We start from the raw sequence: 13,948 nt of genomic DNA, 5'->3' as shown, positions 1-13,948 counted from the left end.
TAGAGTCATCCAGTTGCAGGATATGCATCCATGTTTAAGAATCCAAAAAGAGCTTGATGGGGCAGGTAGCAAATGATCCAAGGACCAAGGCTTGGACCAGAAAAAAAAAGACCTTAGAAGTTATAAATTACTCATCGGGTCAAGAAAATGGAGCAAGAACCCAAACAGGCAGGGTAAAGCTAAGGCTCAAACTTCAGCTTTCTGTGTTCAACATTTACAAAGAAAATCGTCAAAGTGACTCTAAAAATGCTATAAGAGCATGTGTGGTTTAATGGAATAATTTGTATCTTTAAGAGGATTTGTTTATCACCAAATTGCATTCTGATTAATTCATTGTTAATTTTTGTTAATATATATTTAATATATTGTGTATCTCACTCAAAAACTCACAGTCATCAAGGCAATGCTGACTCTCAGTGACCCTCTAAGACAGGGTCGACCTGACACCATGGCTTTTTGAAAGTATAACTCTTTACAAGAGTAGAATGCCCCATCTTTCTTCCAAGGAGTGGTAGGTGGTTTTGAACTGCTAATCTTGCGGATCTCAGCCCATTGTGTATCCACTATGTTGCCAAGGCTCATATTTTGTATGGGACTGAAATACTTTATGTTTAATAGTCACGAAGAGCCAACAAGTCAAATAATCATAAAGGTAATCCCAAAGGAGCCGGTCAAAAAGGCATGGATGCAGGTCTAGGTCCTTTCTCTGCTTATTTTTCTATTTCATTTAATTTTAACGATAATGGAATAGAGGACAAGCAATTACTACGCACGCTAGCGGTGCCTATACTACCTTTGTCCACTTTTCAATAGTTGACAGATTGTAAGCAGAGGATGACAATGCCATGCACTGTCATGCTTTTACATTAGAAAATATGGAAGTGGAAAGAATCTTTGGTCCAGGAACAGCAGGAGATCTCCAGGGACTCTGGTAGACTGCACTACCTTTCCTCTGGTTCACCCCCTTTCCTGTAAGAACACCATGCATGCCAGCCTGCCAGCATGTGACATGCAGGTCTCCTGTGGAGGAGGATACACCGTGTTTTATTGTCAAGCTTGGTTATGGGACTTGTTTTGGACAATGGCAGACGCTTTAAGAGCCCTTGCGTATCTCTTCCAGTTCTCTGGCTCTTTCACTCCTGCCAGGAGGATAGTATGTACAAATAGGGACATTTCCTTCCACCTGCATCCCAGAATAAAGAAAACAGATGGAAAGAAAGTTACAACTCTTGGACATCCCTTTACAGAAGGACCACAAGGAAGAGATGAGCCAGTCAGGGTGCACTGATGAAACGTACAACTTTCCTTTAGTTCTTTAATGCTTCCTCCTCCACCCCCTATCCCCCACTACCATGACCCCAGTTCTACCTTACAAATCCGGCTAGACCAGAACATATACATGGGTACAGATAAGAACTAGAAACAACAGGGAATCCAGACAGATAAACAATCCCTCAGAACCAATAATGACCAGCAGGGGAAGGGGAAGGGGAAGGTGGGAGGAGAAAAGGGGAACCGATCACAACGATCTACTTATAACCCCCTCCCAGGAGGATACAACAGAAAGTGGGTGAAGGAAGATATTGGTCAGTGTAAGACATAAAAAAATAATAATAATTTTTAAATTATCAAGGGTTGATGAGGGAGGGGGAAGATGGAGAGCTGATACCCAGGGCTCAAGTAGAAAGAAAATGCTTTGAGAATGATGATGGCAACAAATGTACAAATGTGCTTGACACAGTGGATGAATGTATGGATTGTGATAAGAGTTGTCAGAGTCCCCAGTAAAAGTATTTAATAATAATGAAAAATAATCCTACAACTCATTCACAGTTCTCCTTAGTTGACATGCAGTACGCATGAGAAGTGAACATTTGTTTTTGTAAGGCCCTGACATTTGAAAGCGGGTCGCTACTGTATCAAAGCTAAACAAGTAAAATTGTCAAACAACACTTGGCATATTTGCCCAACCTCATGCAGCCAGTCTTCCCTCAGTACTGCTCGCCAGTTCAGACACTTCTATGGCTTCCTATTCAAAATCAAATCTTTTCTTTTCTAAGGAAATCCGTTGTTTAATTCTTAAGTCCGACATATTTTCCCCACCCCCTTCTCCACTCCACACACGATCACTAGAGAGGGCCTGTTTCCTCATTGACCCAAAAGCCTTCACAGATGTTTAGGGGATTATAATATATTGGCCGAGTGGCCACTATATTATATTCCAGATCTAGACAGCCAGAGGTTCCCAGGTTTCACCGCTATGACCTTGAACAAGGTAAGCAAGCTATCTAAGCTAAAATATTCTTCTCTACAGAATGGGGCTGGAATACCTACCTCAAGGGATTTTGCATGGTAACAAATGTTAGGACTATCAACGACTTCGTGTGGCACCTGGGACGTAGCAGTTGCTTAATAAATCTGAACTGGTATTCTGTCCCTGGCTTCATCTGGAATGCTTTTATTTCTGTCCCTGATCTATTTCGATTCTAACCAAACTTCAAGGTTGAGTTCAAAGTCTACTTTTTCTGGGATGTCCTCCTTTACTTTCAACCTTTATTGATTTATTTTTCTTCTAAGCTCTTCTAAGAACTTAGATTTTTCTCTGTAAAATATTTTGGTTTTGTTTTTTATTTCCTTGATATTGTTTCCTTTGAATTAGATTCTTCTTCCTGATTTCTGGTTTTATGAATAAAACAGCAGTATAATTCCCCTTACAATGTACACTTTAATGGATTGAAGATATCATATTTGTTTAATCCACCAACTGTAATTTTTCTTTTGAAATTCTATTTTTAGAACACTTATTATTTGGGATGGGGTGGGGGTCAGTGAGGATTGAAGCCAATATAGAGGTGGCCACAGTTTTAATGCTACATTGAGACCACCCAAAATGGTCAACATTTGGCATCCTATCCACTTCTCTTCCTAAGCACAGCCCCAGATTGAAGAGTCACATCACTCTAACAGTGGGTTTGATGTGAAAATAAAAATCAGTTAGGAATTTAAAGCTAAAATAAAGGAAACTATGACAGTCGGGTTATTTTTCCAGTGTAAAGCTCAATATAAAAGTCTATTGTTGCAGAGAGCTTTGAAAGAGAAGATCATTCCTAGCTAAATGAAATATATGTTTTGCCAAGGTCAAGCTGTCTTATACTATTTGAGTCTCACGGCTGAGTACTTTATTAGTTGTTTTCAGATCACAAAGTAAAGTTACAGCCTTTCCAGGAAACTCTGGGGGTCAATTTATTTTAGTAAGAGAACGGGGCATGGAAAAGCTGCTTGCCAATTCTATACAACTGTGAAGAACAAGGCATTCTGAAAACCTTGTTGTATGAGTCATGGTCACTGAAAATATTCCTGCTTCAGGGATTAAGAGGTATGTACAGGATAAGTAACTGGGATTCTATGTTTAGATATTTTATTGTTCATTTTCATTTGTATTATTCACTAAAAATAAAAAGAAATATGTAAAGCAAGTATATCACAGATCCATTTGCAATTATTAAATTGAAAGTAATTGTAGAAAGTATTTCCTTCCACGGAAAGCTTGAATATTACTTTAGCAATAGCTAGACGCTTCCTTGGAGCTGAAATCTCTGTATCTAGATTAGATGAATGAGTTACAACATAATCTGATTGAACAAACACTGGCAGAAATGTGTTCAACGTATTGATCATTAGGATGGAAGAAAAGAATGTGAAGTTTTTAAGGGAAACTGGTTGCGTTTCAATGGCCATGTTTGTCCTAAAGACATATGAAGACTGTAGAGAGTGCATAATTAATTACAACTTCCGGATTTTTAAGCCGGATGAGCATATATGTAAAGATTGTAGGAATACATTAAGCCAAATAATGGTATGACAGGAGATTACTTCAAAGAATAGGGTGCTACAAAGCCATGTTTATTAGCTTTTGTGAGAACAGTGTGACACCATTCTATTTATTCTTTGCTTCATGTTGGATGGGTCTCAAGAGACCTGAAATCCGCCATTAAGCTTACTGATTTACATGCAAATAACGGTCTTCTCGCTCACTTTGTATATAGACGAGTACTTGTTAGGACTTTGAATGTTGCCCAGAAATGTTTTGCACATATTTTTAAAATTATTTAAAATAAAGCTGTTCCAATCTCTCTCTTAGATACTTCAAACCAAAAACCTATCTACCTTTAAAAATAACAGACTTTGAAATGCAGCGAATGGCACATGTGCAGAAATATCTACACACATATAACATAATTGCTGGCAATCAAATGAATCACCCATCAAAACAAGCAAATGGTGTCTGTTTTACTCTAAATTCATGGATGCTTTCTTCATTAGGAATGTTAACTTATCAAAACATCATTTGTTGCACTTGGAAAATGACTTGGGTGTATGATAGATTTGAAAAGAAAAAATTTTTAAAAATGCATGCTTTTGATGTGAGAGTTCCAATCAGGAGAAGTCAATTAGGAAAAGTGATTGAGGAGTAGACATTGAGCTCCTCTGCATTCACAGGCACTGCGAGCAGCATCGGTGATTGAATGTTGAGAACACCACATTCCTGTTCCCCCTTCAGGAACGCACATGTGAGCATGCAGAGAGCAATATAATGGATCACAATGGTGGGGGAGGGCATCTCCGCCGTGGTCCCTTAGCTGGACCCAAGTGAGGGAGTATGGATGGAAAGAGCCTCCAGAAGGGTACGCCAGGCAGTGACTACAGCATGATGGAGTGAGGCAGAGGAGCCGAGGACAAGGACACAGTCAAAGGGCAAATTGTGATTCTGTTAGGTGATGAACGCAGTGATTGAGCTCTAGCTCGATTGCTCAGGTGCTTCTGTGCAGGACCTTAAGCAGGAAAACAGCATGATCCGGTGTACGCTTTGGAGGGGGGTTTCTCCAGGTGTAAGGGAGAGGCTGGGAAACAGTGAGGAAGCAGATCCTGTTGAATTTCTAGCATGAGGCAGTGACAGAGAAATGGAGACATGATGGAAGGGCACTGGTCTACCTTGTCATCTCTAAGCAATATTTTCCATAATTGTAAAATGAGCAGAAGAATACTCAGTAGGATTGCGAGAATTAAGTGCAAAGCAGTTAGCACAGGACCCGGTAATAGAAACTTCCATGAACATTTGCTTGAACGTCATAGCACCACAGCAGAACTTGATAGTGGACAGTAAGAACGGGACAATATACGTGACTTCCAGCTTTCAGTGCTGCCACAGGTGAATAGGGTACATCCTGAGAGAGGTCATGAGACAGGTGGGCCAAATTCTGAAGGACAGTAGCCTGGTTGTAGTGGGATCCAGAAGAGATTCTGCGTAAATAATTGTGCAACAGATGGACAAACAAGATACTTAACTGTAAATAGAAGGAGAACACCAAGATGGTAGTCAAGGTGAGATGCGAGATAAAGATTTTCTTTTGTTGTTTTTGTTTATTTGTTTGTAGCACATATAGGACTGTTTAATTGAGTCAAAAGAGTACGGAAGTAGTGGCAAGGGAATGATTGGCATGATGAGCCCTGAGATCTGGGTTGGAAAAGAGAGGGAGGCAGAAGAGAGCTGATATACTACAGGAATGAGAATTACTCAGAGCATGTCTGGAAGAGTAAATGGATTAATTAATAATGAGAGAAGCGAGCATGAGCAAGCACAAGCACACGTGCTGGGAGAATCAGAGTTTGTGGTCAGAAAGGAGGGCATTGGGATTTACATTAAGATCCCAGACATGGCAAGAGGATTGTTACAGGAGGGGATTGCAAAAGGGGAGCTTGTAATCGAGAAGGTCAAGGGAGTGAGCTGCGGGGAGAATCACCCTCATGCCCACCAGAGTGGTCCCTAATGGACTGAGGATGTTGGGGAGACAAAGCTCCTGAGCCAGGTGCCATAATTCTCAATCCACTAGTGGGAAGGATCCAGGAGTTAGAGACCACAAAGAGAGATTCAAGACCAGTGTCAAGAGACATGTTTTATAGGAGGGTAAAAGAGCAGAGGGTGAAGAAGGTAAGGGGAACAGGAAGAAGGTGTGTTTGTTGTCTGCATCTTACGGTAAGTGGAGAGGCAAGCAGTGAGCAACCTCTCCTGCCAAAGACGCGGCTGATGGAATAGTGGGGAAGAGTGGCAGAGATGAGGTGTACGCTGCACGTAACTCCGTCCAAGTCTTCATTTTGACTTGGGCCCAGCCCTTGAATGAAGTCGGCCATCTCTCGTCTAATGGACAGTATGCCCAATTCTGGTTTTCATCTGCCTGGATTTTCTTTTTCTCTTCTGCATCCGTCACTTCCTCTATTACACTTCATTTTAGTCAGATAATTGAGGGTGAGAGATAGTGAGAGGAGGTGAAAAAATAAAATAAGCCAACCAGAGTATAAGCCGAGGTACCTAATTATTACCTGGGAAACCAGAAAAACTGATTGACTCGAGTATAAGCCTAGGGTGGAAAATGCAGAAGCTATTGGTGAGTTTCAATAATCAAAACAAATGAAAATAAAATTACTAGAAATTGAGACATCAGTGGGGTAATGTATTTAAATATTTTTAAACAAGACTTTGAAAAAGAACTTTCATGGTAATGCCCCTCCCCCCACCCCATCCCGTGTCGTGTTAGCCAGGAGGAGGGTGAGGAGTCTGTGCGGGCGGGGAATGCAGGATATGAATTAACACAGAGACCAGAGGGGAGAGACGGAGCACAGCCACAGACACATCACTACGGGTGCTTCTGCGTAGTGGAGCTGTCCATGTCATAGGACGGCTGTCCATGTCATAGGACGGAGCTGTCCATGTCATAGGAGCTGTCCATGGAGCTGTCCATGTCATAGGACGGCTCTGATTGGTTCGATGTGAGTAAACAAACATTCAAAGCCCTGCAGTGTCAGCGGGGCTTTGAATGAACAGCGGAGGAAGGGCAATCACCCGCGAGATAATGGGCGCTTGTCCTGTTTCCTTGGGGGGTCCCAGCGAGATGTTACACCCCACTGGGGTACCACTGACCTGTGTATAAGCCGAACCCCAGTTTTTCAGCACACTTGGCTTATACACGAGTATATACGGTAGGTCAGTATACTTTATGATGAAACCCTAAAATTTTGTGGGCTTTTTGAAAAATAACCGCCACAAACAATGGACACTGTTTAATGATCTCAAGAAAAAGTGGTGTCAAAAGTGAGAATAGTACTTTTATATATATATATAAGTATTCTTTTGTGAAGAATAGGCCCACTTAAATAATGTGCATTCGGACAGTACACATCTATCATACATTAAGAATGGATGCAAAAAATCATTTATAATGTGTATAATATTTGTATTAAAATATGGTACCTCCCTTTGCCCTCTCTCTTTCCTGCACTTCCTTAATTTTTGTCCCTCCAGTGTGTAAAACACATTAAGGGCTAACAATTGAAGCCTGGTGCATGGTCCTTGGTGGCTAAAGAGTTGGAGGTAGTACACTGGGAAAAGCACTTGGTCCCTCCTCCTCCGGAGGTCCTAACAGATAAAGAGATTGGCAATACACAATCATAACTGTAATGCATGCAATATTATATTCAGAAATCAGGGATGAAATGATAGCTTACAATATTTTTAAAAAGGTGAAACTAGTGACTCCAATTACTTTATGAATATATGTGCTCCAGGGGAATATTTCGTCCTGGAATGGCATTGACACTCCCAAAATTTTACAACCCAGGTGATTTCTTGCATATAAGATTTCCTTTGGTTTGGGGACACCGGCATGGATGACTGACACACATACAATACTTAATGCCTAATGCAGTTCACTGGTCACAACATCAGTGTCGTGTCTCCTGATGCTTCAGGATCAGCCATAAGGATGATTAAAGAAACTATAGATGCAATAGAAGTATCTTAGTCATTTTTGCATGACTGTGATATACTTAGAGTTTGTGGTTGTTTTTCAAGATTAGAGATAATTATTCAGAGAAATGAAGGCTTGAAATGTATATGAAATGTTTATAGACAGGATGCTGAAGCCGCCTTCATTTACCCCAAGACCAACACTAATTAACTGTGCACGTACAGATCCATTGTAAGGTCCTCTAGAGAAACAGAAGCAGTTAGGAGGAAGTGAGAGTGGCCAAGATTGATTGATTTTTCAGGAATTGTCTCATGCCATTTAGGGGGCTACAGGTCCAGAAGCAGAAGTTCAAGGAAGAAGTAGTAGATTCTACTAGTCTTGTGTCTCAACACAGGCAGTGGAGGATATCTTACAAAATTAAATAAATGAGCAAACAAGATGAAGGCAATATACAATAAGAGGGAGGTTAAGAAACAGTGAGGGCGACGGAAAGACACTGAGGCTTGTAAGAAGGTGCGATTGTGGCTGTTTTTGAGAACATACCTGGATGGACACCCAGGCTGGAAAGTGTGGACATAGGCAAATACTCACAGATATATATTGGTATGACAGAGGATATTTTATATGTATATTTACTTTAGATGCAATATATCTATGAATGTAGTGGAGTATACAGGGGAATATGTTATGAAAACTTTTTAGACATAATTAAACACCCTAAAATGATGAGGTGCTAGACCTTGTAGCTCAGGACCATAACTTCAGGGGCTACCAAGCCCAGTTGTCATAACAATTCACAAAGACAATGGTTTACACCCTGCTTGAGTTATTATCAAATTCGGTCTTAAAAGGTGACATTGACAGAACAGCCATTTGAAATGCAGACAATGGTTGCTTCTTGTCTATAGGACAGGAGAATGAGGACAGCAGAGATACCTGGACACAGCTAGTCTGTCAGGGTACCTGCCTGAACACATCATCACAGGGCTGGTAGGCACAACTGTACAGTGATAATAAGTAAAGCTTATAGTAAAGTCACAGAGCGCATGAGAGATAGAAGAAAGATTAAAGCAATGGAGTCAGACACATTTCATGGTAGCATGCTCACCTCAGCCTTACTTGGTGGTCCACGTTGAAAGAGAGAGAGATCTTTATTGCTAACCAAGGCTTTTATCTTCTCTGGGGATGTGCAAGTCTCCTGATTACAGGTGAAGACATACATCACAGGAAAGGGTTGTGCTATAGGTAATACAGTATAGGGAGGGGGTGATCTAGGGGTATCCACATAATAGGAAGGGGAGGTGATGGGAGTACACATATGACAAGACAGGCGGATCCTAGATTTAGGATGACAGCCTAATTTTGGATGTCACTGACCTAGTTTGACCTATTCTCTAGATCTCCATAGAAACCATTATCAGTAGGGTGTAAACCCACCCTGCAGGGACCAACCTGATGGCCTTAAGCCTTTAGGGAGAAGTAGCCCATTGTCCTTAACAGCAGGGTGTGGGCCCTATTTGTGGTGGGCCCAGACAGTAGTCTGGTAACTGACTGCCTTCAGGGAGGTAACCTGGGGATCATTTACTATTAGCTGCAAGCAGTGTCCTAAGTCTAAAATCTATTTGGGGGAGACGCCTTGGGAGACATCTTTCTGTTTCCCACACTAGTCCAGGGGATGAATGAACCACTCAAATACCTGTATGCACAACACTGAGATCAGAAGTACTAGATGGTAGCTGGCTACAACTCGCAAGTGCTTTGGAAAGGATCCCTTTAGAAAGTCCTTGCTAGAGTGGGAGTGAAATGTGGAAGAGAACTAAAAACCCAGAAAGAGCCCTGTGAGCTGGTTGGCGAGAACCTGGAGTCTGTCCAAGACCAAGTCCGTCCGGAACAGAAGTCACTCTGCGTTCGAGTCATCCACCAGTTAAGACCAAAGAGCAGCACTTACCCAAAGACAGAGGTCCAGGAAGAGAGGAGGAATGGAAACTGGTGGAAGTGGGATAAGTGATGGTCCGCTGAAGAGGTTGAGATGGAAGAGCTGAAACAAAACGTATATGAAACTCATGTGAAACTCATGGTCTGCTCTGTAAGACTTCACCTAAATCACAATTAAAAAAAACTTTTTTTAAGTCTATTTATAATTTGGAGGCTAGCTAGTCTTTTGGGAGTTTCCGTGTGTCTTTCAGGGCTTTCAATAATAATATAGGGCCTACCTGATTTATGAAGGTCAAGAATAGCTAGTGTTTGACCAAACTACCTGGCCCAACCAAGTCAGCCATTAAACCATTCATTATAAAAAAGTGACATTCTACAGATAAGAGCCCACAGCACAGGCCATCCAGGATAGAGAAACCCCTCAGGGCCAACAAGGAGAGTAGAGATACCAGGAGGATTAGGGTAAGGGACTGTGGGGGGAGGAGGTGGTGGAAGAAAAAATTGATCACAGGATCAAACTAGAACCCCCTCCCAGGGGGATGAACAATGGAAAAGTGGCTGAGGGGCGATGGAGGACGACGTAAGATATGAAAATAATAAGCTATAACTTATCAAAGGTTCGGCAGGGGAAGAAATGGGGAATTGATATCAGGGGCTCAAATGGGAAGAGAATGCTTTGAAATGATGATGGCGGCATATGTGCAAATGTGCGTGACACAAAGGATGAATGTATGGATTATGATAACAGATGTGAGAACTCCAATAAAAGTATTTCATTACCAAAAAAAGGAAAACAAGTGACATTCATTGAACACTCATTATTGATCCATTCTTTGAACATTGCTGTATGTTTATTAAGTAGTTTGTATGTGCTAAGCAAAAGCCACCCTCCGCTTTAGGGGAATGATAGTGAGCAAAACCAGACAGAGTTTCTCAGCCTATGGGACTTGAGGAAAGTGGGTTGTAATCAGATATTTTCTTGGATAAAGCCATTGGAGCGGTCCACACTGTTAGCAGCACTTAATGTTGGTTTGGTGGAATTAGAGACTCTAGCTGGAAGTCATCGTGGGGGGCAATACTGGGGAGATAGAATGTCAGGGCCAGATAGCTCTTCTTTGCTATGAAGGCAAACTATATAGGGAATACATTAAATTTGAATTCATATCTGTTATCTTAGCATAGGAATCTCTAGCAATGCCTTCCAAAAACAAACTGATAAAAAGCATACTGGTTGTGATGCAATATTTTAACAAAATATAAAAACTGTAATATCCTTGTTTTTTTCTTTACAACATAGACAACCTCCCCTTCACTCACAAAATAAATAAATCAGAAGAAAAACAAGATCTCTAGCTCCTATCTTGTTTATCCTAATCAGGATTAGCTTTATCCTAATCAACAATCTTATATTCAACCTTAATGATCTTTCATTAGCTCCTCAGAACCACCTTTCCTGTCTAGGTCTAATTATATCTAATGTAATGTATCTCAACTCACTATATTAAATCATTTTAAAAAAACATTTAAGAAACATTTTACAATCACTCCAGAGCTATAATTTAGGTCTTAGAGAGGATTGAGCCTTCGGATTTCTTTTTGAGATCATGGCCTTCCCATTTTTCCTCAGTATTATTTCCTTATTCCCCTCATAGCTGATCATAACGTGATTGAAAGAAAGAATTTTTCCTTTGCAACAATTTATAGATGTCTATATAAGTAAAACACTAACATAAGCATCAGTTATAATCAATCTCTAAAATAAGTCAGCTGTTCAATATGCCTGTCCTCATAAGAACCTTCACCAATAACCTCTGATTGAGTCGTAGGCATATCTATTTGGTATATTCTAATATCCGTTTATCCCCCAAAGAGGAAAAACACAAAGCAAAACCAACCACAACTACCGCACACACAGTGTCTAAACCTTCAGGATGCTAAGCCTCAAAGAATGCGATTCAGAATTGGCCCAGAAAAATACTAGTTCAGAAACATGATGTAGTAGTGCCACGGGATTATCTGTTACAGACAGAAATAAATGTACAAAAAATGCACAGACAAACATTTCAAAGATATGAACTAGTAAAGAATCACCAGCTACTGCCATTCCCCTTTGTTGACATGGTTTTTATAATCTCCTCTTATTGACTCGACCATCCAGAGAATCCACAGATTTCTCGGAAGGCACATCATGCTCAGTTGGGGGTGCAGATGCAATAGATTACGGCTCTTCTGCTTCTAGGGAGGTTCTTGTGAATTATTTTCCTCACCAAAACATTTATTTAGGAAATTGGTAAAGAACAATAGGCCCACCCCCTCTCGGACGGTAATGAGAAACTGTGCGTGCATTCTGGTGTGTTCAGTGCACAGAAGGGCACATCTGAGGCCAAGAGGAGCGGGCCAAGGGTGTCAACTGGAGACTGGCATCTACAACACAGCCAAGATTAGAGAGAGGGCTTTGGGAGCAAAGAGAAAGCTACTTGCTGTCTTCCAAGTAAAGTACAAACAAACAAAAAGCAACTGATGGTAACCAAGACTATTGGAGTTGAACTTTGGGGATTGTTTCTCAGATTCGTGTCTAGAAATGATGGGACGATAGGCCTGGCCCACTCTCAGTGGAGAGCTGTTGCTCGTGGGGCTTAAAGTCAGCTTCTAAGAGTGAGCCACAATTACATTTCGAGGAAATAAGAATTTATTTGAGGTGCAACTGATAAGTGGACTCATGATGGCAATGATAAACAACCAAGCGTGACCCGTTTTAGGGAAGTGGGCCAATCTGTTTTTAGGGAGTTGCATGTATTTTAACCTGGCAAGAGAAAAAAGGCCGGAATTGGTATGCTCCAAGTTGTTTCTGGAGCTCTAAAATGTTCTTCGTAGTAGGAGATTTGGAGTTAGAAAATCAGCAAATAAATGAAGGTATCTTTAAGAAAAAAGATTGTTAACATTAGTTTTCCAGAAATGCAATATCACTTACTTAGAGGAACCGAAATGATTAATATAGTCTTTTTGTTCAGGGAAGCTATTCCACAAGATAAAAGGCTAGTAATCTAATAACTAACATATCAGTATTATTTTATTTGCTTTTTCCTGTTTGCAGAATAACTTCAGTGCTATCTTGTTATTGTTGTTATACTTGGCTAGTTATACATCTATGATAAGAGAACATAATTAATGTGAAAAATTATCCTGCAATGTTGTGTTTATTTTGTGTCACTTTAGCAATGTCCCTTCAGGAGAACTATCCTTATTTTCCACTTGCATTTAATAATAGGCTTGCAGCCAGTGGCATTGTATTTACACAGTTTTTGTCAAAACAATTTTATCTCTAATAGATTCTTATCTATATCAGGCCCCAAACTTCTGTTTCTGTTTAGAACTTTAATGTAATTTCTGTGTCTCTATTTCAGGCAAGAGAAAAACTTTTGAACTTATATATATTTGGCAGCTGTGCATGGATGTTTTTTTCTTTCACAAAGTTGATTTATTTTTCAGAATGAGGGGAGGTGTTCTTAAAATTAGGCATCTCATTTTTAAATGAGCTCTGAGGAGAACAACAAATTGGAACATAGTCCATTCCATTCACTCACCTTAAAAGAGAGTGTTTCAAAAACTCTCCAAATGCTATGACCTTCAGATGATTGCTATTGGCTACAGATATAAATGAATTCCCCATAAACATTAAATGAACCCCCAAGAAACCTTATTTGAGACTGTATAGAGATACGTTTTCATTTTGATGTGCAAGGATTTACATGTGTGGTTCCCCATTAGCATTACCCAGGTAAATCCCATTAAAAAATGCATATGCCCTGTGTGTATAAATTTATACATGAAGCGCCGTTAAAGTATATCAGCATTAATATTGCATCATGGGAATGCAGTGTGATGAGGAAATTGGCAGTACAACTGAAGCTCCACACGGTATTATATTTTTTTACTAGGATAAAAAAAAGTTTTCACAAGGTAAGAGGATAAACTGAGACTTACGACACAACTAGAACAAACGTGTATGTTTCAGGCTAACCTTTAAGAAACAAATAAGGAAGATTAATGTTCTGCATTTCCTAAGGAGGACGCCTTTGCCCTTGTGTTGTCCTGATGACTGTTTGAGATCCTCCAGTCCTGAGAGTAGAACATACGATCAAAGCTTAAATTCAGCTACTGGGATGGGTATCATATCATGCTGAGCAAGGCACTTCCGGTTTATCTCCCTT

Source organism: Tenrec ecaudatus, chromosome 14, assembly GCF_050624435.1.
Source record: "Tenrec ecaudatus isolate mTenEca1 chromosome 14, mTenEca1.hap1, whole genome shotgun sequence".
Taxonomy (NCBI): Eukaryota; Metazoa; Chordata; class Mammalia; order Afrosoricida; family Tenrecidae; genus Tenrec; species Tenrec ecaudatus.
This window is presented reverse-complemented; position numbering follows the sequence as displayed.